Here is a 26,230-nt window from a genome sequence, read left to right on the forward strand (position 1 = left end):
CTTAGATCACCTGCTGTACTCAGTTCCAGGAAGGATGTCAGGAATGTGCCATGACAACTTGAACAGTTACAGAGCAGTATGCTCCTGCAGACATTCTGTCTGGGGTTTATGGCCCTTGAAGATATCCAGATAGTCCTGCTGAGCAGCCTAGATAATCCTGCTTGTAAGTTGTGATTCCCACCAAAAGTCTAACCCAATAGTTTCAAAAAATCACCTTGCCCCATACCCTTCTACCCAATCCCAACATGCCAAAGCATGTAATTCCCAGCTTGCAGTTTTCCCTATAAAAACTCTCTACCCTTGGCCCACGTGCCACTGCCACATTTCCCTCCATCTGCCATGCGGTGGCCCAGGTGAGAACCTGATAACAAAAGATTGCTTATATGCTTGCATCAGATACCAGCTCCTTGGTGGTCTCTGGGGATTTTGAGAAACATGTACAACAAAACCACATATACACAAAAAACAAAAGCAGACTTAGCAAGTTGTGTTGTATATTTACATGTACTATATTTGTATGTAACAATAATAATCAAAGAAAAAGACCTTTTTTGCTTTAAGAATTTTCATATGATATTTCTATTGTTCCTCTTTAAGAAACCACAATCGCTCTAAATTCTGTACAAATACAGAGTAAAATACATACAATTCCTATCTTAGTCAGTGTTCTGTTGCTATGAAGAGACACCATGACCACAGCAGCTTTTATAAAAGAAAGCATTTAACTGGGGCTTCCTTACAGTTTCAGAAGTTCAGTCCATTATCATCATGGTGGAAAGCATGGGGGCACACAGGCAGACAAGGCACTCGAAAAATAGCTGAGAGTTCTACATCAGGATTCACAGGAAAAGAGAGACTCTGGGCTTGGAATAGAATATCTGAAACCTCAAAGGCATCCCCAGTGACATACTTCCCCACCTACTAAACCTCCCGAATAGTACCACTTCCTGGTGACCATGTCTTCAAATCTACAAGCCTATGAGGGTGATTTTTATTCAAACCAGCACACTGCTCCCACCTTGTACTCAACAGAGAGGAGCTGAGAGGTTTTTACAGGTTGTTGTTTTGTTTGTGAGGCAGTCTTACAGCCAGGTAACCCCGGCAGGCCTCAAACTATGTAGCTGAAGATGACCTTGAACTTCTGAATCCTCCTGCCTCCATCTCCTTACACTGGTGACTGGTTGTTTATTCCTTGACTGGTTGGCAGTAAGACACATGGAACAACTGCCCACATGCAACGGCATTGTGAGTCACCATGTGCCCTTTCTTTTGCCTACAGCTCCTTATTTGTACTGCTTCAACTTTACAGTGGAAAGTAGCCTTCTCGTGTGCATACACACACTTTTTGTCTTTGTTGACAATTACTGTTTCTGAATAACATAGGCCATGCTGTATGGATGGAGATGAGAAACACAGCATGAGTAAAGGAGGCTGGAAGGAGCAATACTCTGGTGACTTCACTGCTTCATCACCTGATCATGACTGTCCCAGGGTCTCAGTATCAAAGAATGCTCTGCAAGTCCCTTCATGTTGTTCTTTAAATTGTCTCAGCTCTTTATAAGGCCAGAAGGAAATGGGTTCCCCTCAGTTCAACTTCTTGTGCTTTACATTTAGTGGGAAAGCCTCCCTGATTCTGTATTCATCAGTTTCCAATTTGGGTTCTGAACGTATTTGTGAGCTCTTATCTCATGTTTCCCTAAGTATTTAGTGGATTGAGAGGCTGTATCAGAGCCTGAGAGTCAGGTGCCATTTTAATGAGTATTTTTCATTCATTGTTAAAATTTTGCTTCTGCAATGAGTTCCAGACTTCCTACCACTACACTTTTAGTCCATCATCTCTTGCCTAGGCTGTTGGGAACTCCTTCTGAGTCCTCTCTGTGTTTTCTGTCCAGCCCTTCCATTCTATCTTCTACCCCAGTCACCAAGAGCAATTTCCTAAAAGCCAAACCCCTTAACTCCAGTCATTTGCACTCACAGAGCATCCACTTGGTTCCAAGACTATGGGAACAGACTAGATACAGCACCTGCCATCACGAATCACAGTCTTGTGTGAAGAAGAGAGAAAGTTGTACTAACAAACCAATAAGATAAAGGTTGTGGAAGGGACAGAGTGTGGTGTGTTGTGGGGTGAAATAGGACTATCTCAGGTAAAGTTACCCCCAAGAAGAGATGCTAGAAAGAAAAGGGAAAGTCAGCTGAGAACGGAGAATATTCTAGACGCTGGAAGGCACAAAGGCACAATAAGAGAGACACCCTTCCAAAGTAATTAAAGAGAGCTAACCACAGCAGAAAAGGACAGAAGGTTAAGTGATGGGTCTGATCAAATCATCAAAGCCTGGGTAATGGAAGGCCTGGATCTTTGCTAAGGAGTTGTTAGTTTTTGTTTTTTGGTTTTTTTTTGCGGCGGGGGGGGGGGGGTGTTGTTAGTGGTGGTGTTTTGTTTTGTTTCATTTTTCCTGAAGTAAACAAGAAGCTATGGAAATCTTTACTTACATTTGGCTGCTTAAAACAGTACACATCTACTCTTTCTGTTTCCATTGGTCAAAAGCCCTGGTACAGCCAGCTGGATTATCTGCACAGGTCTAAAATCTGGCTAACTCTGCAAACCTCACCTGAAGCTGGAACCCTCTTCCAAAGAGAATGGTTCTTGGCAGAATGCAGCTCCTTGTAATTGCAAGACTGATGTCTGAAATCTTGCTGCTGCTGCTGCTGCTGCTGCTGCTGCTGCTGCTGCTGCTGCTGCTGCTGCTGCTGCTTCTGATGGCTGAGCAATCAGTCCCTTGCTGCCACTCTCAAGTCCTTCCACACACTCCCAGTGAAAGGCTGTTTGTGGTCTTCTATCTCCTTGGATATTTGCTCTGTGGCCTATTTAATGCAATAATCAAAGAGACTGGACTGAGAAGACTATAGTCTGGCTCAGAAGTGAGACAGAAGAGCTATTTCTGCCTGGCTTAAGTGGGGTCAGCAGGGCAGTCATAAAGAGCTAGAGGAAGGAGGAAGGCCCAGGATAAGAAGAGCCCATTAGAAAAATGACAGAAGAATGGAATATCCAAGCAGAACAAATGGCTCCCAGCTTCTCTGGGGTCACAGCAAGGAGATGGGTCAGCATGGTGCTTTCTTCTTAGGTCGAGTTCAAAGTCATCCTCATTACATTGTCAGTTTGAAGCCAGCCTGGGCTACATAAAATCCTGCCTCAAAATAATAATAATAATAATGGCTAGACTATACAATCAAGCATGAAGCTCTTGCAAGTGTGGTGTCTTGAGCCACTGTAGAGGCCACATGCAGCTGGCCCTGGTGTCCTACTTAATCTAAGAATCAATTCTCAGACTGCTGTAGCTGGGCAAGTTCACAGACATAATTTAGGTTAAATACATCTCCTCAACTGTTCTCCAGGATAGTTAGATCTGAAGCTCAGGAAAGGATGGAAGCTGTAATCTCAGAGCAAGTCTGAGATTGATTGGGTTCCTTGTCTCTAAATTAAGGACTCTTAACTGTTCTGTGCCACCCATGAAGCCGTAATTCATTTGTTAAACCACAACAGATTTGGATTAAGACCTATGTATCGAGCTCTGAGCCCTGATGTCTATTTGCCTCCTCATAGCACAGAAGCAGTGGGAATTAGAAAAGACCAGTCTAGACTTACAGCAAGGCTATGAGCCCTCACTCCACCAGAATCCTGCTTGTAATATGGCCAGTTTTAGCTTTTTACCTTGCAAGAGGAAGCAGTGGAAGCAACTAGTTGGAGCCCCCCACCCCCAAGCCTCAGCTGTGTGTAAAAATAACAAAGAGGAAAGCATTCCCAGACAAACCAAGGTGGCCTCCCGCCCCCATCAAGGATGGAGCTCTGAGCTAAGCAGGCCTCGGGTGAAATTAAACTCTCCATTTTCAACTGAATTTGCCAGGTTTTCAGCCAAAATAATAATAATAATAAGTATCACAACTACAAGCTGTTCCAAGCCAAGCTGCCCTTAAACAGATAATCGGATTTGCATAATTGGGTGCTGCTAAGGTTTAAATAATTCATCAACATGGCAGGCTCTTTTTCATAGCCAAATAGAACTGCCAGACTCCTCGGGGAGAGGATCAATGGCAATCCACATCCCAAGAATGTGAGCTGCATCCTCAGGGTGGCCAGAGGTGCTGGGTGAGGTTTGGAGAGGGCACCTCCTGCTACCTGCTCCTTTGCTGCAGTGTGGATTTGGACAAAGGGTTTGCTTTTTTCTTTCATGGTTCTGAGGTGTGCAGCAAATCTTGTTCATAGTAAAGGCAAAAAGAAACACTGTGCCAGACCCTTTGAAGAGACATCTGTACAGGGTTGGGGAAATAACTCAGACGTAAAGTGCTTGCTTGCAAGCAGGATAATGTGAGTTCGATCCCCAGTACCCCCGCCCTTTGCAGCAGAAAGTTGGCTCCCTGGGTCTCTTGGAAGGTCAGCCTACCCCACTTGGCAAGTGTCTTATAAAACAGTGTGGAAGGCACCTGAGAAAGGATAAATGCATGTGCAAGTGCACACACATGCTCATACCCATACACATTCCCACACACAGAGAGACATGAAGAAGTGGGAGAGTGTCTGCTCTGAGAATCTCAGGCTCTTCCAGACCCAGGGGAAGTGAGAGAAAGTGCAGGGAACAAAGCCACATAGTAAACTGATGGGAGGTAGAGATGGGGGAAGGGGGTTTATAAGAAAAGACCAAAATATTTGAGTAAGGGAGATCATTTCACAATCTACAAGTTTCTGCAGGACTATTATGACCTGGGGACAGAGCAAGGAACACTCAGAAGAAGAGGTAATGGCTACCTGACTATCTGGAGACATCATCACTAGCTATCCTTCAGGAACTGTCAATCTCTCCCAGACAAAGGATCATCGGGAACACACCTGGACTGTGAACACACCTATGGTCAGACAAAGTTAACTTCAGCATTCACCACATCATTGAGAATGCTTATGGAACCTTGAGGTATCTCAGTGGGAAGAGCTGAGACAAACATAGAAAGTGAGCCCTTGCTAAGGTTATTTGGGATGGGAGTGTCCAGCAAGTGATGATTACTTGGAAGTGGGGGGTGACTCCACAACTGTAGTACCACCATGAATCTCATGTGATACACAGAGAGAAAGAATACAGCAAGGGTAAAGCTAGAATATGCAAGGCAGTCCTCATATTAGCTTCCAGGGAGCTGTTTGCTTCTTTGATTTTCACAGTGACCTTGATGTTGTCTGTGCCCAGACAAGACTGTGAAGGGGTCTGTAACCTCATCACAATTACAGAGTGACCCTGTCTAATGTTGGCACTCTGGAAAGTTGTTTATCTGGCAGGATAATACCATAGGCTGGCTGTGAATGCACACTGGGTCCTAAAACACAGAGGCCACAGGACAAGTGCCAGGGAAGTTGCTAGGCATCAAAGTCTCCTGTCTTCTTTCCCACAGTGACATAAGAAAGTTAGCATTACCTTCTTGACTCAGAGTGTCCAATACTGGGTTTGCCATCCTCCCTAGAATTTGTTTCTTCTCCAGTATTTCTTCTGTGACCAATGGGGATAGAACCACTGTCTACATGGAGATGGGACACACAGATTATTTCTAGACAGCACCCTAATCTCTTCTCTCCATTCTTTACCACATTTAATCCATTCATAAGTCCTGTTGATTTTGCTTCAGGAATAAACTCATACTCTGTAAGTACTGATGTCCACACTGAATTATGACTGTTCATCTCAATATCCAAGGAAAAGATGCAGAAATAAGAAAGTAGAAGTGATGGGGGAAAAGAGGGGCAAGTACCCAGTTGGTGCTGAAACCCAGGAAATTTGGTACTTGAACAGGATCTGTTTGTCTCCCTTTACTCATGTGCGGTGCTGGTTGAGAAGCCCCCTTGAGTGGTATATTTCAGTGAGTAGGCCCCTCTACGTTGTGTAAATTCGGTCCCTTCAGCAGGTAAATGCTGGGACCCCCACTTTCTTTCTGTTTGTCTTGCTTGTGAGTCTGTTTGTACGGTAGGGTGGCATATACTTTTGTTCAGGCTTGCCTAGTTTCCACATAAGGGCTGGTCCCTCAGGAAACAATAGCCACAGTCTGACTATTTTTAGTTGTATATGTGTATATATGTGTATATGTATGTGTGTATGTATGTATTTGTGAATGTATGCATGTGCTTGTGGGTTGTGATGCCTGGAGAGATGGATCAGTAGTTAGCAGTGCTTGCTCCAGAGATCTTTTCAGAGAACATGTGAGAACCTGATCTGTGGATAAAAATTCTGTTCCTGGCCAGAAAAAGGGTAGTGGCCTCAAGAGTAACTCTCCAATTATTTGTTATGCCCATTTTGTTGTCCATAATCGAAGGCCTAAAGTCATCCTCTACTGAGGAGGTCATTAAAGCCCACAACAAGCACTGTCAGAAACAATGTAACACTAACTTATCTTTTGCCTTCATTCCATCCATGACTGTTATTTCCTTTGCCTCTGCTGGCAAGGAGAGGCATGAAAATAGGTGTAAAGTGAAGGAAAGGGATGGCAAGAGAGAGGAAATGATTGCAGCAGCATCTAAGTCTATACTGGCAGTACTTCTCTCTGTTCCACCCATGCCTCGAGTGGCTACCCCACCACTGCAGTATCCACAAAGTGATTTGCCTAGATGTCTGCCTGCTGTGCCAGCTGCTCCGCATACCTCCCAGCCTATTCCACCTATGGTGCCACACATGCCCACCATGGCATTTCCAGTTAATGTGGGCCAGAATATAGCTAACCATCCATGGATACCTACCCCTCTTGCAGACCTGTCTTTGGTCCGTAAGGCTGCTAATGAATCAGGTCCCAACTCACCATATTTTGAACAAGTCCTATGGCAATGGGTAATGCATTTACAGACTTACTATGACTGGCACAATTTGATGAAGGCTGTGTTGGAGCCTGTGGTCTTCCTTAATTGGCAAGCTGTCTATGATGACCGGGCTGAGGCTCAGGCTCATTTTAATATACAGTATATCACTGTTTCTCTTGAGATGCTCACAGGCCGAGGACCATATGTTAAACCTGTCATACAAGCCCAAATTGGACAACACACTTATTTACTTGCCTTGGGAGACACCATTGCCCTTGGTGCAATGAAGGGATCCCATCACCCTTCAGTGACAACACTCTGTTCCCCTATTAACCCAGGGAGAAGATATGCTTGCATTTTTCTCCAGAATACCACCACACCAATATGGTTACCCTTAGAGATGTGCGTCTAGCAACAGACCAAGAGACTTTTGACAAAGAAAAAGCTTCAGAGGGATAATGTATGATTGGTCCTACTACTGTGACATTAGTAAAGGTTATGTCATCACTGACATGCGACCCTAGATATTAAGCAATTGCCTCACCCCCACAAGGTCGCTAATGCTTCACCAGAAGGACTTCAATTGGTGTGATAAAAATGACTGGAGTCCCATCCATGTCCTTGAGATTGAAAATTCTGACTAATCCTTCTCTTGTTCAAATATCTTCTGCAACAGGTTCACCAACAGAAGGTGGCCACAAAGGCGACCCTACAGGTTTTATTGGCTCTCAGACACCTAGATCAAAGTCTTCCTAGAGAGATAATGCATATATGGCTCACTGAGATACAGAAGGCTACTGCCTAAAGCCCAACATCCAGACAGCTCTTCAGGATTGATGCTCTTCCAGGGCTGGTGGTCAATGACCGATACAAGCTTGTTTGGCAAGCCAATCTAAGACAGGCACAGTCCATTATGCTGAGCTCTCCTGAGGTGGGGTCAACAAGGTTAGGGCAATGCACCCTAGCTCCCACTGAGCATGTCATATAAAATAATAAAAAGGGGTGGATATGTGGGATGACTCATCCCTCGCAGGTTTGAGGGCCAGACGGCACAAACAAGTAAAAAAGATACTTTCTGAGAGCTAGCCTGGGTCTGCCTGATGATCTTAGCAACAGCAGCTGAAACATGATCTGGAGATGACCTGGACAAATGAGAGGCAGCCATGTCACACCAGCAGGTGCATATTCATTAGACCTCCCCCCAGGGTGGGGTGGAGTGAAGGGTATATAAGGCTTGCCTCTTCCTGAATATACTGAGCTTGTTGTTTCCACATTCTCCTGGAGTCTGTGTGGTTTGACCCCACCCCCAAAGGGAACAACAGCAAGGACCCTGCTACACCCAGACTTTGACCCCTTCCATATAATTGCTATAGATGAGTTTAGCATTTTAGGGGAGCAAGATCCTGGCTGGCCAGCCAGAGGAGGTGTATTGGTAAGAATCTGTAGAATCTAGGACACAAATATGACTTTGGGATTATAATATTTGTTACTTTTGCATCACTGTGATCACAACTTCTGGCAGAAACAATTTAAAGGAGGAACAGTTTATCAAAGTCCATAGTTATAGAGGGGTTTCTGTCTGTCATGGTGCAGAAAGTATGGCAGGTAAAGCTGCTGCATTCATTGTTGAGGAGCTTGATGTTGCTGTCCACATCATAGCAGACCAGGAAACAAAGTGGCTGGAAACAGTGACCAAGCTATAACTTTCAGAGGGCTACCACTAGTGACCTACTTTTGCCAGCCAAGCCCCACTTTAAAGGCTTCACAGCATTCATTACTGTGATCAAATGGGAGAACAAGAGCTAAAAATGTGGGTCTACTGGGGGCAACTCAGATTCAAACCATTGCTGACCAGAGTTCTTGGTCAGCAAGTGTGACACAGAATCAAGGAGAGAACTTTTCACTCTCTGTCCACCAAAGTCTACCATGTGCCTTGGCCATCCTCTTGGTGCTAGGTTACCAGAGAATGGGTACAGGTGAAACTCAAGGAGCTAAAATCACCAACATAGCATGGAAACCAGGAGTAGTAGTTACGTAGTGAACGTCACCACAAATGAACAAGGGAAGAATTTTTATGAGTCTCTAAAAGTCAGAGGAGATGTTCAATCTGGAATCTTCAAATACACAAAGTATTTACATCAATGTTAATATGATTCTGTTGAAAGCCAAAGGTGCATTAAACATTAGAATCTCACAGTGTCCACGTCTATGTAATTTATATGATCCTGTCTGTGCTTCTCATACTTTGTAAGAGATTAGATGTTGGTTTTGTAGTTGTTAATTCCCAGTTGATCATGGAAAATTGTATGGACAAGTGCATGTAGTATGTCACTAAGACTGGTTCATGCCACCTGCTGCTAAATACCCACTCACAACCATACCGGAAATGGTCTTATAGTTATGGTGCTGTGAATAAGAATGGTCCCTGTAGGCTCATGTATTTGAATGCTTAATCACCAGGGAGTGGCTCTTTTTTAAAGGATTAGAAGCATTAGAAAGTATTGACTTATTGGAGCAAGTGTTTCACTAGGGGTGGATTTTGAGGATTCTCTGCCTGAGAACCAGTAGGATCATGTAACTCCAGACTATGTCCCCAACACTATATCTGCCATGTCTGACACGATACGCCCTGCCATGAAGATAATGAACTAAGCCTCTGAAACTGAAACCAAGCACCCAGTTAAATGTTTTCTCTTCAAAGAGTTGCTGTGGTCATGGTGTCTCTTCACAGCAATAGAGCTATGACTAGGACAGCAATTCAACCAAGTGCATCCTGTAATCACAGGGGTAGATGTCTTGGTGATGCCACATTACTATGAAAGGTTGCTATTTTAATATATGTGCGTGTATTTACAAGTGTGTACACATGTGTGCAGGAATATGTTCATGTGCATATACATGTATATAGGTGCATGTAGTGGTGTGTTTGTATGTATACATGTTGGGGGTACATTAAATGGGGGAGTGAATGTATGTGTATGTGTATATGTAAATGTAGGAGCAAGTGCATAGGCAAGTGCTTTTATCTGTGTATGTCTGTGGATGTGCATGCATATGTGTGCATGTCTATGTAGAGGTTAACATTGGGTGCCTTCCTCAATCACTCTCTGCCTTTTTCGAAACAAGGTCTCTCACTGAACATGGAGCTTGCTGATTCAGACGGACAGGCTTTCCAGGAGACCTCAAAGCTTTGCTTGCCTCTTCCACTTCTGTGCTAAGATTATACATGTGTTCCACCATGACAAACTTTCCCATGAGTGTTAGGATCAAAATTGGGTTCTCAAGTTGTTCCAGCAAGACTTAAAAGAACTGAACCATCCTCCCAACCTTTATTAAAGGGCTTAAACCCTAACATAAGCACATTTTCAGAACTTCTTGCCTCTCCTAAGAGGCAGAGCCAGTGAAGGGGGCATGGCAGGGAAGATGCTTTCTTCTTAATAATCCATGAACCAGCAGGGAACCATACTTTGTGTAACACTGTCCTTGACTTCCAACGATCAAAATGATCATTTAACAGTTATCCAGATTCATTGATCCCCTCAAAAGTAAAAATTTGTTTAGCTAAAGTTAAATTCTAAGTTCAATATGGGCCAAGACATTATTTCAAGGGCAAGTCAGCAAGGAAATAATAGTAAAGTTACATTTGCTATCCAAGGTAAGTATATGTAATAGGTTCTCTGGCTGCTATGACAAATAAACACATGTGGGCTGTCTTAGAACAATACACATTGATTTTTATTACAGTTCTGGAACTCTGAAGTCCAAAAATGAAACTAAAGTCAAGGCTAGTCTCCTTTGGGGAATCTGCCCCTTGCCTCCTTCAATCTTCTAGAAGTCACCATGTCCCTTGACAGTCATTCACATAACTCCATGTTCTTCTTCCAGTATGACATTACTTCCTCTAGCCTTTGACTTTCTTACCTCTCTCTTTGAGATTTCTCCTTTTAAGGCCAGTAGGTAACAGCCTCACTCAAAATCTTTAACATGATTACATGCCCAAGTGCCTCTGTTCTGTTTGTTCAAGTTGATGGGTCCCTGGGATTATGACACCAACATCTCTTGCTTGGTCATTATTCATCCTACAGCCCAATTCCTTTAGAATGATCTAAAACCCACATGATGTCTGATGTACAGATGGGAGTGACTGTAGCACTTCATAGGCTTGTATTTCAACTGCAGCACAGAATTTTATATGTTATTTCCTCTGAGTCTTGACAGCTCCTTCTGTTAAATGAAGATATTGTTCTACCCCCATGGGGTTCCTGTGAGGGTAATTATGAATGTATACAGAAAGGGCCAATACTCAGTAGGTGCTTAACAACTGTTACTTTGCCTTTCTGGATCTTATACTGGACCCTTCTTATGCACCTGTAGAATCATCAGTGATGTGGATTCCTTCTTATCATTGCTCATGTCACTGACTTGGCACACATCTCTCCCTTGCTGGTCTTCAATCTCCATGAAAACTACTCCCTGTAACAGTCCAGTTGAAGTTCCTGGCAGCAAGCATGTTTACAGCATTGTGTGAGCAAAGCAGAGATGGAGCAGCACATGAAGGACAGCCTCACCAGTCCCCACAGCCAAACCTGCCTCCTCCCCAGCAGCTTTGAGACCAGACATGAAAGGCCTTTACAGAGACATGGGAATTGTCAGTAGAGTCTTTCTTCTCTTGATAATGGTCCTGCCAGAACCAGGAGGGAGAAAAAAAGAAAATATGTTGATGTGCTATTTGTTATGATACATAGGCTGCAGGGTATATATAATCATAAAAATCATTCTTGGATCAAAATTGCTACTGCATTTGCATCATTTTTAATACTATGCCCTATATGTAATTTTTCTATTGGTGGTCTCATAGAAAAAAATCATCTTAGTTGTCATTTTAGGAGCAGCCAAAGTCATTTAACTCATCCCCAGGAAAAGTCAATAGAGGGTTAGGTGGTGGCTCAGTTGGTTACATGCTTGCCTTATAAGCATGAGGATCTAAATTAAATCCTCAGAACTCATGTGGAAAGCCAGGTTTGGTGGCACATCCTGTAACCCCAGTGCTAGGGAAACATAGACAGATCCCTGAGCTCACCAGCCAGCCAATATTGCTTAATCAATGAGCCCCAAGCCAAGGGAAAAAAAAAAAACCTTTTTCAACAATCAAGGTAGACAGCACCTGAAGAATGAGATTGTCCTCTGGCCCCTACCTAGACACATACACACACACACACGTACACACACACACACACACACACACACACACACACACACACACACACACAGCCAATATATGATTCTGCCACTACATGTACATTTTAGGGACAGTCACACACACACACACACACACACATACACACACACACACATACACACACACACACACACACACACACACACACACACACACAGCCAATATATGATTCTGCCACTACATGTACATTTTAGGGACAGTCACACACACACACACACACACACACACACACACACACGCACACACACACTAAGCCAACATATGATTCTGCCACTAGTACATATTTAGGGACAGTGTACTCACCATCCTTTCTGAAAATCTTTCTTTGAGTGTAATAAAATATCAAGTTCCTCTTACCTCCAATTTTGAATCAATTATGAAAGAAGTGACTGCATCAACTGAGGAGAATAATGTCTGGGCTTCATGTGAGGGATTACATAGGAAATTCAGCATGGGATGGGGCAGCCTAGGGCCAGTTGATGATGGGCCTCCTATTCCAGCCATTGGTGGCTACTTCACATACCATTTGATGCCAGAGAGAACAAGGGAAGTCTGTACTGGCTGCTGGTGAACAGGGTATAAGACCCCGATGTCACCTCACTTACAGGATTCCTGCCATGGCACCCACTGGTTAAACCACTGAATTTGGAGACAACCACACCAGCCGCAAATTAACATTGAATGGAAAGCTACCTGTAGGTATTAACCATTTCATGCATCCACTGTGATTATCCCACAGCTTGCCTTCAGGGTACCAGACTTGGCTTCCAATCTCATTTGCCTGCCTTCCCAGTCCACTGTCTTGAACTTACATAGCATGAAGACAAGGACAACCATCTCTCCCCTGGTTCTACAACTTAGCAAGTCCCAGTTCTAACCTGACCCTGTTGCAAGACCTCACAGGCCCAGCTAAAGCTTAAATACATTGTATGAAACATTGAAAAAAAAAAAAAGCCTCCTCAGGGAGCAGATCATCCAGCCAGTCATCTCTAAAATGCTTCCAGGAGGAATGGGGACTCCCCGCAACCCAGGTTTTATAAAGTTATAATTGAGAAGGGAATATATACTATTTTGTAGATAGTTAAGGTGTCCACTGTCATGGTATGTGCAGGCACTGAAATGATTACTACAATCTCATAACACATCCATCACCAATCATAGTTTTCTTTGTGCAGGTGTATGTGTCATGAGAACAGTTAAGATCTACTCTTGTAGCAATTTCCAAGTGTGCTATACAGTATTTGCTATAATCAACAGTGACCAGGCTGTGAAAAAGGTATCCAGAAGTTATTTCTTCTGTCTAAGTGAAACATTGCACCTTCCTACTCACTTTGCTCCATTTTTCCTCCACCCGCAACCCCTCCCAGGCAGCTACAACTCTAGCCTCTGCTTTTAGAAATCTGATATTTTTTTAGAGTTCCCATGTGAGGCAGATCATACAGTATTTGTTGTTCTTTTCCTGGCTTATTTCATATGTCATAATGCTTCCAAGGTTCACCCATATTGTTACAAATAATACTTTCCCCCTTTATTATAAAGGCCAAATAATAATCCATTATATGTATATATCTATATATTTTCTTGATCCATTCATCCATCACTAGCGAGCTCTTAGGGTGATTCCATAACTTGACTAGTAGTAGGAATTTGAACTAAGCTTGAAAAGTAGCTACAAAATGGATGGGTGGTCTATAAGTAATTCATGCCACAGTAAACTTGCATAGCAAGCCACCCCAAAACTCAGGATCTTAAAACAATAATCATCTATACTTTTGGTTCATGATTCTGTATCCTGATTGGGCAGCTCTGTTCACCATAGCTGACATTTCTACATATCTGGGCATCGGGTGGGAGTCAGATGATCTCGAAGGGCCATGACTGGGAAGACTGAGACGTCTCAGCCTCACCCACATGCTTCTCATCCTGAAGCAGCCTCATCTGGAGAGGGAGGGACTCCAGGGAATCACAAAAATCAAAAAAGAGGCAAAGCTACATTATACAAGTATTTTATCAAGACACTGAGTATATCGTACTTGTCAATGTCCTTCTGGCCATTGGAGGTCAAATGACTGAAACCAAAGTCAGAGATCCCTTGCAAAGTTATAGATAGAGCACAAGGAAAGGAAAAGGGTGGACAAATGAGTTACAAGAGCAGCAGAAGGTGTCCTTCCTGTCCCATATGGACAAGAACATGCATCAAACTCACAAGAGTGGTCATTTTCTGAGCATCTACTATGGGCCTAGCAGGGTATCAAGCACCATTATGTTATTTCATCTGCACAGAAGGGAGGTAGGTTTCCCATTTTGCAGGTAAGAAATCAAGACTCAGATAAAACAAATCACAAACTTAAAGAACTAAAGAGGAAGGGTTTGAATCCTTGCCTGTCAGACACAGACACATTCTTTTGTTTTCAGCAGCAGAGTTCCACCAATGTTAATGCAAATTAGGAATCAATGAGGTGAGCAAACATTCTTCCCTTATGATCCAGATGGAAAAGCCGCCTTTGTGCCCATCCTACATAGGGTCCAGCTGCCTTTTCCTCAAGTCTCACTGTATCCCATTGCTTGCTTTTCTAACCACCTCAAAGCCTCTCCCTGTACATGTTCTCTTCAACTTAGGCATCTCTATTTGAGCTTAATTAGGTTTGTGCTGAGTTCATGAGTTACTGTAAATGTAATGGCTCTAAAAAGAAAATGGAGATCTTTACCACCAGGTGTTTATCTCCTTCTCAAGTCATTCTCATTGCACTTTCAGATTCATTTCCAAGTTCCATCTGGTGAATGGGTGCAGGTGAGATTGAGGAAGGCATCATGCCCCTCTCCATAGTGTCTCCACTTCAGCCCCCACCAACAGCATACCCAGATGTTCCCTACTCCCCTGGCAAGACAATAAGAAGGAAATGAGATACTTTAGAAACCAGACTTAGCCCCAAATGAGCCAAATACAGCCATCCCAGCTGGTCTACACACTTTCGCAAAGAGTAGGAAGAATGTGGCATTTCCTGAGTACCTACTGTGTGTCAAGCCCTACACCTGCACTGTGTAGTCCACGAATTTATAGATATAGAGGGCAGGACTCGGGGGAGGGGGGGTTGTGATGTGATGGACAGCTTTACCTGCCAACTTGTTAGAATCTAGAATTGCCAAGAAATAAATGCTCAATGAAGGACTGCCTTCATTGGGTTGCTCTGTGAGCATGTCTGTAGGGGATTGTCTTAAATTAATCCATGTGGAAAGTCCTAGCCCACTACAGGCTATGCCGTTTCCTAGGCAGGGGATCCTGAACATTATGAGTGGAGAAACTGAGCTGATCACAAGCAAGCATTAACATGAACAGGTATATATTCATTTCTCTTTGTACTTGACTGTGGGGTGTCATGTAATCAGGTGTGTCAAGCTCCTACTGCTCTGACTTCCCCAAAGCAATGAACTACAACATGAAATTGTGAGGTAACATAAGCCCTTTCTCCCTTAACAACAACAGAAATGAAATTAGAACAGGGCTGTTCACACATCAAGGTTACTTGCTAAGGACCTTTGTAAGCCTCCACATTTCCATCTGAAGCTGGGGACAAATAGAACTCATTGCCAGGGCCACTATGAAGATCAAATGAGTTAACATTTCTAAAGTTCTTACCACAGTCCTGGATCCTGACAGGACTCAATAAACATTTGTCACTATGACTATAATTATTATTTTTAATATTCTTGTGACCATTCTGTGACACAGGCATTTGCCTCATTGAAAGATAAGAAAATGAATTTGCAAAGGTAAAGAAATTTGCCCCAGATCAACCAACTAGAAAAATGATAAGTAACAATAAGGATTAACACTTCCACGACAGTGGTGGGAGGAAGGACATCAGGGCAGGAGAAGGGTAATGAGGGATGGCAGATTTGAGCAAAGTACAACAATATATATTTGAAAATGTCACAATGAAATGCCTCTGTTTTGAGTGATTAGTAATAACACTAGTAATAATAATTAGAAACACAACTATAAAGAAATTTCCCCTGCCAGCAAAATCCTTTCCCTATCTTGCATATATCACACCCTTCCTCTCTATGGAAAAGGATAGCATAAAAATTCTTTTTTAAAAAACAGCCTAATTTATTTGTTTTTGTTTGTGGCAAGACCTCCCTGAGTAGCCCAGTCTGGACAGAAACTCTAAATCTCTCTGTCTGTGCCTCATAAGTATATGGGATTAAAGGGTGCTCCACCCTCCGTTTAGCCTTAAGAACAGTTTTTAATAGAACAAACCTAATCCTCTCTAAGGCAAAGGTAAAGGAAAGCTCCCAGGAAATGGCCTCTAGAAGGCTTAGATGGTCACAGCCTTTGTTCTCTGTCCCCAGTTAGGCCACCCAGGGCCATGTTCTAGGACATGAAGTTCCAGCTTCTCAGAATAACCTGGAATGAAAGGAAAAGACTTCTTCCAAATTATGCCAGGGCTCAGAGGAGGCTTCCCAGGCAAGGGACCTCTGTAGTGGGTTTTACAGCTTCACAGGGGGGTGGAAAAAGGAAGAAAGAACCCAGTAGCAAATTCAAAGGACCAGAACCACAAGCCCAGCAGACTTAACCAAGGAACGGATAAGGGACCTAGTTGGCGCAGAGGATAAAATGATTAGTGAGAACAGAGGGTGTCAGGCCTGAGCATCAAGAAAAGATATTTAGGTAGCCTTGTACACACAGCAGGGAGGCTCTTGGGGCTTCTAAGAAGATAGGTGGCAACATCAGGCTGAGATTTAGAGGGTTTAGTTCAAGGAGACTGAGTTGAGGGGGAGAATGAACACTGAGGAACTTCTGACTGGGCAGGTGACAGACTTGTACCTCTTACATGTGGCCCTGCTTAATTTTTCCCATGAGTCTGCAAACCTGCAGCCTGAAGGCTAAATGCTGCTTGCTCTCTGTTTTTGTAAATAGCAATTTTTAAAAATACAGACATGTGTTATGTAAGTGTGTTCTGGTCAATAACACCACATCTGTGAAAGTGGTGCCACCAGGTGACACAGCCTAATGATGTCACAGCCTTCTTCGTTTGTACCAATAACGCTGTATGATGCGTACATGACAAAGATCACACCAAACACATTCCTCAGAGCTCATCCCTGTCATTAAGTGGGGAAGGACTAGATAGATAGCCAGCTGTCATCTACTTATTTATATGCCTGTCCTTACTCTGATTATGCTCAGCCGAACCGAGGGGTTCAATAAAGCTTGTCTAGCTTGCACATACATAAACATTTGTGAGCTGACCTTTTACAGAAAAAGGTTCACAAGACTTGTGACAGTATAGATACTGTTATCCCCATTTTACACAAGAAAACTGAGGCTGTGATAAGCAAAGAGAGTCATCCAAAGTCACAGGGCTTATAAGCAGAAGCAGAGAAGTAAGCAAGAGACCCATGGAAATCCTAAAATGCAACCAGGAAGGCAGTCCTGCAATGCCTCACCCCAAATCCTTTACAGTATCCACTCTGGCAGCCCTCTGTGTTCTCCCACCCAGACCACTTCTGCAGCCAGCTAAAGGACACGGCGCCACATTGCCAGCCAGAGTCCTTGCTCTGGCCCCCCAAACCAGCATCAAATGACTAATTTAAAACCTAATGCCTCCACCATGTCCACCCCGTCCGCCCCTTCTTTGGCTTATCACATCCTATTCAAATCCAAAATAAATTATTTCAGCTCTGCAGCTCTTTGGATAAAGAAAAAATGAAATTAAAAAATAAAAAGGAAGAAGAAAATGCTTTGAAGGGACAATCTGCCTCCCTCTCTCCTCACAATTCCAGGGTTGCTTTTTTTTTTCTCCTAAGTATTCACTGATAACTTCCAGGGGAGGCTGAACCCTGGGGGCCACAAGGACAGAGACACACTTGCTTCAGACCCAACCCCTCCCACAGGCAATGAGACAGGGCAAAAAGATGGACAAGGCTCTTGCTCATTCTCTCTCTCTCTCTCTCTCTCTCTCTCTCTCTCTCTCTCTCTCTCTCTCTCTCTCTCTCTGTGTGTGTGTGTGTGTGTGTGTGTGTGTGTATGTGTGTGATGGAGAAGATGCATGTGAGTACAGAAATACATAAATGTACATGTGTATGCAGGCCAGAGAACCACCTTGGCTCTTGTCACGCAGGCACCCTCTGTCTTGTTTTTCAAAACAGGATTTCTCATGCACCAATTTGGCTAAGCTGATTGTCCAGCCAGAAGGAGAGATCTGCTTGTCTCTCCCTCCCCAGTACTGGGATTCCAATCACGCATTGCTATAACTGTTTTTTTTTTTTTTATATGGGTTCTGGAAATAAAACTCAGGTCTCCTCTGCCTATATGGTAAACATGATACCAATAGAGCTCTCCCAGCCCCCCTGTTTCTTTAGGTGAGAGTCTCATCCCTGTAGGGAGTAGACTGCTGGAGACAGGAATGGGGACTGTTCTAAATTTCTACCAGTCACCTGCTGTATACATGCCAGGCACTAAGGCATGCACTTAACATACAGAGATAGAGGAATGCTGTGGCCTGCCATCCTCATCAAACTGTCAAACTTGTTCTTTCTACTTAATCGTCATTAGAACCTCCCAGTGATACTCTGAGGCATGGGGGAGACAATGGAAAGAAGAGCTTCATTTTCTACATAGTGAAGTACCCTGAAGAGGTAGGTAGGTAGCTTGCTGGCTCATACTGCAGCCTTCTCATAGCAGCATGCCTGCCAAAGGAATACAGTGGCTAAAAGCCTGACCAGACTGACCTGGATTTGCTGGCCCTACAACCTGGGGGTCCATCCCTTAACTTTTCTTGCTACATATGACCTTTCTCACCTCGAACATTGGCAAAACAGTCTGTCTTGGGGGATCACTGGGGAGGGCATTTAAATGAAAGATAAAATGTAATGTGATATTTCAAACACAGCAAGTTCTCAATAAGTGGCATTCCATCTGCAGCTTATGTCACTGTTGCTGTGAAACGAGGATGACAGCAGAGCTGAGAGAGGAGGAAGAGGAAAGGAAGAGGGAAAAGGACATGGGAAAGGGAACTGGAATGGTTACTTGGTAACAACCCAGCTTCAAATGGCCTCTCCCACACCCTTGATGCCTCTCAGAGAAATGCAGAGACCCAGGTTGTGGTCTTAGCTATTCACAGACATATGTTGCAGACCTTCCCACATATTTAGTCTCTGTTTCCTTACCATAAGTAAGGGAGAACTGCATGAGAAAGATCCTGTGGTGTGTAACTAGCTGGCATTTGTAATTGAAATAAGAAGAGAATAGGGCCCCAGGCCCCAGGTGGAAGAAGACTAGAGAGAGGCCTGGGTAAGCCCAGTGCTTTGAAAATGGAATGTTTCAAGTGCTGATAAGGAGGTAGACTTCCCTTGAGCCTTGTAGCTTAGGGGCCACTCTTCTGTCTTCTCTAAGTCAAGAGTGATCAGTGTCAATGGGGGATGCTGGAGAGAAGGATCAGAAGTGAGTGGCAAGCTTCCTGAGAACCTCATGGTGTCTTCAGGTACTTGATAGCCACTGAACTTCCCAAGGCACACCAGAGGACTTTAGCTGTTAAATCCTGTCTGGGGAGATGAACAGGTGGGAGACAAGGCTTCATACAGCTATAGTTTTATGCCTTCCATGTACATAATGAAAGAAAGAGGTCAAGTGTATTGGCCTCCCCAGCCTCACTTCTTCATGCCTGGGACTCTTAGCATGTGGTATATACCTGTCAGTTGATCTCCTGAGCAGTTCTGACCCTGTCAAAAGGCTCCCAAGAACCCTGGGAGAAATCCTTTCGAGGATGAGCCCTCTATTCACCCCTTCATGGAATCTGGATGCTCACAACACACAGCCCATTATCCAGGAGGAAAGCCAGGTTCTCTTCACCTTAAGGACAATCCCATCTTCATGACAAAGCTCTACCAGCCAAGTATCTCCAGTTCTCTCTCTGGCCTGACCACCAGGGTAGGATCTCTTACTGTAGATTCCAGGCTGTTTCACCTTAAGGAAGTGCCTTGAATTCTTGGGACTCCAAGCCTCACCTCTGGACAAGCAGCATGCAATGGGGACTTGTGGCAAAAATGGAAACCCTCAACTGGCTGGCGTCTTTGATTGTCTTCCTTATTCCTCCTTGTTTATCGTGTTCCAGGAAGCATGCTAAAGGCTCTGATGTACCAGATAATTTAATCATTGCCCCAGCCTCACAGATATCTCATAGCCACTGTTCTACATAAGACTGAGGCCCTAATGGAGACCAGTGACTTGGTATTGTCACCTGGCTCATAATGGGCTTCAGAAGAAAGCATCAGCTTCCATGCACTAAAGTTATACCCTGTTCTCCCATAGCTATGTGTTTTCTTAACCATATGTCAGGAATGACAGGCATTTTAACCTTGTCTCAACTTTCACCACCATAGAGTTTGGGTGGTAGCATGGTAAGCCCTTGACCACAAAGCCCCATTTCTGTATAGCCAGCAGGTGGCAGGGGCATTTCTGCTTACCTCAGTGCCTGGGATCTGACCTCCAGCTGCCTCTTTTTGCCTCAGTTATTTTAAAGAGCTGTATGAAAAAAAAAAGCTTCATAAAATGTGCAGGAGAGATGAAATTGATCGAAGACATCACATTGGTATTAAATTATGGATTGAGCAAGCCTACAGTCAGCTCCCTTCCCACCTCTGCCTCCTTGCCCACCTTTGGGCCAGCCTCTGACAGCCTGTCAGGAAAGGTGATTCTATACCTTGGGCGACTTGCTAATGGGCTAATTATGCTGTTGGGGGCCAGGAGGCAGTGAGGAGGCACCTTGCTTCAACCTCCAAACCTCATCGTGGAGTATCTACCTTAAGCCATGGATAGTTAGGTTTTCTAGAACTGATGGATAAAGGTGCCTAATTCCCTCACCTGTGCCTTCTCACCCCTGGTAGTGTCACATAAGCTCTAAATGTAAAAAGTGCCTGGGTTGACACTCCAAGAGACCAGAACTTCAGTTCTAGCTCTAACTCTTCTGCTGCCATGTAACCACCAGCCTCGTTCTCTGAAACACACAAGCAATCATGTCACCTTGCTTTATAAAGTTCTGGTTTGTTCGGTTTGGCTTTTTGTTTTCTGTAGGATAGGTTTGCCTGAAACTGGTAACCCCCTGCTTCAGTCTCCCAAGTGCGGAGATTATAAGTCTGCATCATCATACTGAACTTTATACGTGGCTCTTATAAGGCACAAGTAGAGGAAGAGGAGCAGCCTTAAAGATGAAGGCTTGAAGCTCACTTCAGACATCCAGAGACAGAGAATCAGCCATTGATTTTTAATTAAAGAAATAAATCAACAGAAGCTGTGCCTCTGCCTAGAGATAGGAAAGAAGTCAGTGGGAAAATGATGTTCTCAGCTTTCCTTTCAAATGGCCAAGACTTGGACCTGCCTGATGGACCAAATTCAAGACAGGTTGTAAATGGCAGAGATGAGAGAACAACTCAGATGAGAAATGGCACACAGGACAAGGACAAGCATCCCAGAGACATCTTCCCTTTGCCAAGCAGTCCATGGACAAGATTTGTTTAATCTCTCAGCTGCCTAAGGATGCAGTTTGATGATCACTACTCTACAAATGAAACAAGTAAAGATTACAAAAGTGAGGTGTTCTGCCAAAATTATATCATGAGGTCACACTGCCCAGATTGATCCCAAGACCCCCTGGACTTAAATCCTGAGCTTTGGCCACACTGTTACAAGAATGACAGGTCACTGGAAAACTAGTTGTCTGAGGAAGGACACAGGGTGGCATCCAGACTCTGAAGCCCAGTCTTATGTATCTGTTGCTGGCTCAGAAAGAGACTGACAGAGAATTATTGAGGCCTCAGGGTCTAGACTGGAAAAGGGGAAGGGGCTTCTGGGATATGAAAGGAGAAGAAAAGAGATAGGCAGTAGGTGTGAACTTTAAGAGCCACAGACAGGATCAGGTCAGTGACTGGGACATTTTATCTCCCTGAGCCTCACACTCCCTTTCTTACACTAGAGATTCATACACCTAGCCCCTCAGAAGGAATGATCTGGTGCAGGATGCTGTGTAGGGAGCCTGGTACCTGCAAGGAACTCCCCGAATGTCAGCTGTGCATTCCTTTAGAGCCCAGCGCAGGTGTGTGAATGTGAGCACCGTGCAAGCATGTAGTGTTATTGTTAGTGGATAGAGAGGAAGCCTTCAGGAAAGGAAAAGAGTGGGAGGGGACCAGAAAGCAGAAGTGGGACAGTGACAAAAAGGAAAGAGCTCCCCTTCCATCTTTGACTTATATGTAATATTTGTTTGTGTCTGTTAATATGTCTAAGTCTGTCTCCTCTTTGTTTCTCTTCATCTATCTCTTGAACAATCTGCTTCCTTTTTATTTGTCTCAGTCTCTCACATACAAGCACACACACGTGCACACGCACACACACACAAACACAAACACACACACACACACACACACACACACACTTACCTCTGATCAGCATATAATCTTCTGCCTATGCACAGCCCTATGCCGGTAGGCAAAGCCTTTTTGATTCTCCTTGAACTCTCCAAATATTTATACTTTAGGAGGTTGGATCACACATCTATGACCCAGAACCACATTTCATATCACTTATTACTTGTCTAGCTAATTTCTGCATTCTCACTCTAAAAACACCATTCTATTCTTTTCTACCACTCACAATGAACACCTGTAAGAATTCAGTTACTGAGTAGGTCCTGGGATAACAATAGGCATTCAACACTGACACAATACATAATATGAACATGCTGACAGGAAGTATATATTCCCAGCCCTGGTGTTTCCTCCTAGGAATGTGAATGCAATTAGTGTAAGTCCTGGCCTCTCTATTTTTTTCTGTCTATTGAATGTAGAAAGACTAGATATGACTTGTGAAGTGGGAAAAAGAAACAACATGCCCAGATGAAAGCAGGTCAACTTTGTTCTTCTCTGCCTCAAATCCTTCATTGGTTGCTTTCCATGTTAGGAAGCATGCCCCAGCCTCATCCACCCTCAACTGGGTGAGACTCCCTAAACATAAATGTTGGGGAGTAGAAGTGGTACAGATTGAACATGAAGAGTGCTTCATCAGCTCATGGATTGAGGACTTGGTCCAAGCTGGCTGTGTTATTTGCAAAACTGAGAGAAACTTTAATTAGTGAGCCCTAACTGGAAGAACTAGATCACTGGGGTTGTGCCCTTGGGGGCTATATCTTGCCCTGGTTCCTTCCTGTCTGCTCTTTGCTTCCTGGCTGTAGGGAGGTGAACAGCCTTCTTCTGCCATACTCTTCTCCATGGTGGCTTTACCTCAAATCAATAAAGCCATAAACTAAGACCTCTGAAACTGGGAGCCAAAATAAATCCTTCCTCCCTTACATGGTTTATCTTAGAACTTTGTCAAGCCATGGAAGCTAACATTAGAGCCTCCATGTTAAACTATGGCCTGCCTCTGAGTCTTATTATATACAAATCTAGCCACCCAAATAATTGAAGGCCAATCACAACCACATATACACATCTTCATTCTTATGGAAAATCCACTCCATATATACCCAACCACACATACTAGTCTTGTGATGTAAATACACTGTTCACCCAACCTCTGTGCAGTGTTCCCCCACCACGTGCATTCATAACCCTATTTGATTCCCTAATCTCTAATCTCATACTTCTCCACACAAGCCCCTCCCCATAACTCTCCAAGTTCCCTCCTGCCCAACATGTGGACTCGTGTAAATCACCTCTCTGTCTACACTGCCCAAACCAGGTCATGTCACAAAGCAATTTTCCCAGCCTGACAGATTTTTTACTCAGCTCACAGATAACTAACAGGACCATCTTTCCAACTAATCGGAAAAGAAATCTGGTGGGTTCAATTGCTGCCGATATGCATTTAAATGGCTGCATCTAGGAGGGAAATCTAAATGAGAGCTGAAGGAGGCTGGAGCACTAGGGAAAATCACACTGTAATAACTGTGTGAGGCTAAGAAAATCAACAGAAAGCTGTACTCTCACTGGAAACCCAGAGAAGGCTACTGTAACACTTGTGCTCAGAAACTTACTGGAATCTTTGTACTTCTAATATAATGGCATTAGTGTCATGGTCCCTTATGGGTAAACTTCATTTGCCATACATAATCAGTGAAGTGGCACTTCCCAATGTGTGTGATATTTAAATGTGGGTACAGGGAGAGAATATGTGCTTAATGCTCGCCGTTTGAATCGGATGATACCATACAGCTGGAAAGTGCAGAGGGAAGCTGCATTTGAAGACCAAACAGACCTAACTCAAAAGTGACCTTGAACAGATTACTTAAATCAAGGAACATCCATCAATCTACTTGTCCGCAAAACAGAGATAATGATGAAGACCTCCTGCCGTTGAATAGGTTGCAGTAAATCATTTAAAATCACTTGTCAAATAATGTGTGCTTGCCTAATAAATGTCATCAATAGGCCCAGGTTTGAATCTAGCTTCCACTACTTAGTGACCTTGAATTAATTACTTAGGCACCTTGTTATTCAATTTTTTCATTGTAAACAGACAACAACAGCAGTTCTTCCTCTGTGGATGCTGACAGCACTCAGAACAGAGCCTGTGCTGGCACGTGCTCAGTTCACCTTCCAAGTTTTCTCACCATCATCACCACCATAAATCAATGATGCTAATGTGGCCAAGTGAGCAAAAAGATTTAATTGGAACAAGTAGGAGTAGGGTGGGCTTGCTGGTTGTTTGTTGAATATACTACAATAAGACTCTTTGCAATCAATCACTCCCCCCACTCCACAGACAGATATGCTAAAGACAGATAGATACATATAGACATACTTACATCCATAGATAGATAGATAGATAGATAGATAGATAGATAGATAGATAGATAGATAGATAGATAGACAGATAGATGACATTTGTCTCAGCAGGGATAAGTCAGAAGAAAGAACCAACCTGTCCATTCCTGACACTTCTTCGGAGATCTCGAGCCAAAAGCAGCTGCAAGAACAAGAAAGTATGAGGGACAAGAAATCAAGTCAGTGGTGACACTAAAATATGAACTGCCAAGACAGCTGCAGAAGTGTTGAGAAGCCTGGACTTCAACCGAGTATAAAATGAAAATCTGAGCCAAATGTATCTAGATCTCAAGGGGCCAAGAAATCCTAATTCACATCTGAAATATATACAGACAGTGAGAGAAAGGAAATACACCAAGCTATTATGAAGTGGTTATACAATTATGTATAATCTTTTTTCTGCCTCAATCTTCTCTAAATTTTCTAAATTGGCAACACTGAATATGTTTTATAATCATACAAGTGCAATACAAGTAAAAATCACCAAGCAGAATCCTATAAATGACTGCAGTTCTTGTCACCATTGATGTGCAATGCACAAGCCAGGCTCTGCCCTCTGTAAGCACCACACTCTAACAATCGCTCTAGATGGACAGAAGTGGATCACAGGCTTTGACTCTGTCCCACTTTCATCTCTGTTAGTTTGAGAAAATACCCTGACAAAAAGCAAGCTAGGGGAGAAAGGGCTGATTTCTCATAATTCCAGGTTATACTCTATTACTGCAGGGAAATCAAGGCAGGAACCCAAAGCAGCTAGTCACATCACATCCCCAGTCAAGAGCAGAGAGAAATTGGTGCATGAAGGCCTCTTATTCAACTCTCTTTGTTCATTCCTACACAGCTCAGAGTCCAGCCTAGGAAATGGTGCTACCCATATTCAGGGTGGGAGTTTCCCATTTCATTTAACCCAATTAAGAAAAAAAAAAAAAAAAACCCTCATGGACATGTTCAAAGACTGCTCAAATCTAGACAATCCCTCTCTGAAACTTTCTTTCCAGATGATTCTAGATTGTGTTTAGCAGACTAAAGTTCCCATGCTTCCTTTCGAACAGCATCTGTGTCAAGGACACCTGCAAGCTCCTCTCTCTATTCTCCCAGCACCCACCTGGGCTGCTGATGTTTATATCAAGCATGAAATTTTTAGTCATCCCCACTGTGTCTTATTGTGCAGGACTCTATCTCAGAATCCTATCCCCCCCCTATTAGACTGGGACATGCCTACTATCTGGTTCTCCTTTTACTAATCTCTTTATATATACTATTAAAAAGATAACCCAGGCCAGCAAGAAACCTATTATTGTCCCCATTTGTCAGTGAAGAAACAGAGAAATGTAAGACTTAAACAT

The 26,230-nt window shown here is 43.5% G+C and overlaps 1 long non-coding RNA gene across 1 annotated transcript in view; it reads right to left on the minus strand.

Moving 5' to 3' along the window:
- LOC121827600 (uncharacterized) overlaps positions 1 to 26,230 on the minus strand; it is a 101,408-nt gene that overhangs the window by 45,454 nt on the left and 29,724 nt on the right. The window contains exon 8 of the long non-coding RNA XR_013049162.1: positions 24,982 to 25,026. This is a non-coding gene — a long non-coding RNA (uncharacterized LOC121827600). The remainder of the gene's footprint in view (positions 1 to 24,981; positions 25,027 to 26,230) is intronic.

This window comes from Peromyscus maniculatus, chromosome 2 (assembly GCF_049852395.1).
Source record: "Peromyscus maniculatus bairdii isolate BWxNUB_F1_BW_parent chromosome 2, HU_Pman_BW_mat_3.1, whole genome shotgun sequence".
Classification (NCBI taxonomy): Eukaryota; Metazoa; Chordata; class Mammalia; order Rodentia; family Cricetidae; genus Peromyscus; species Peromyscus maniculatus.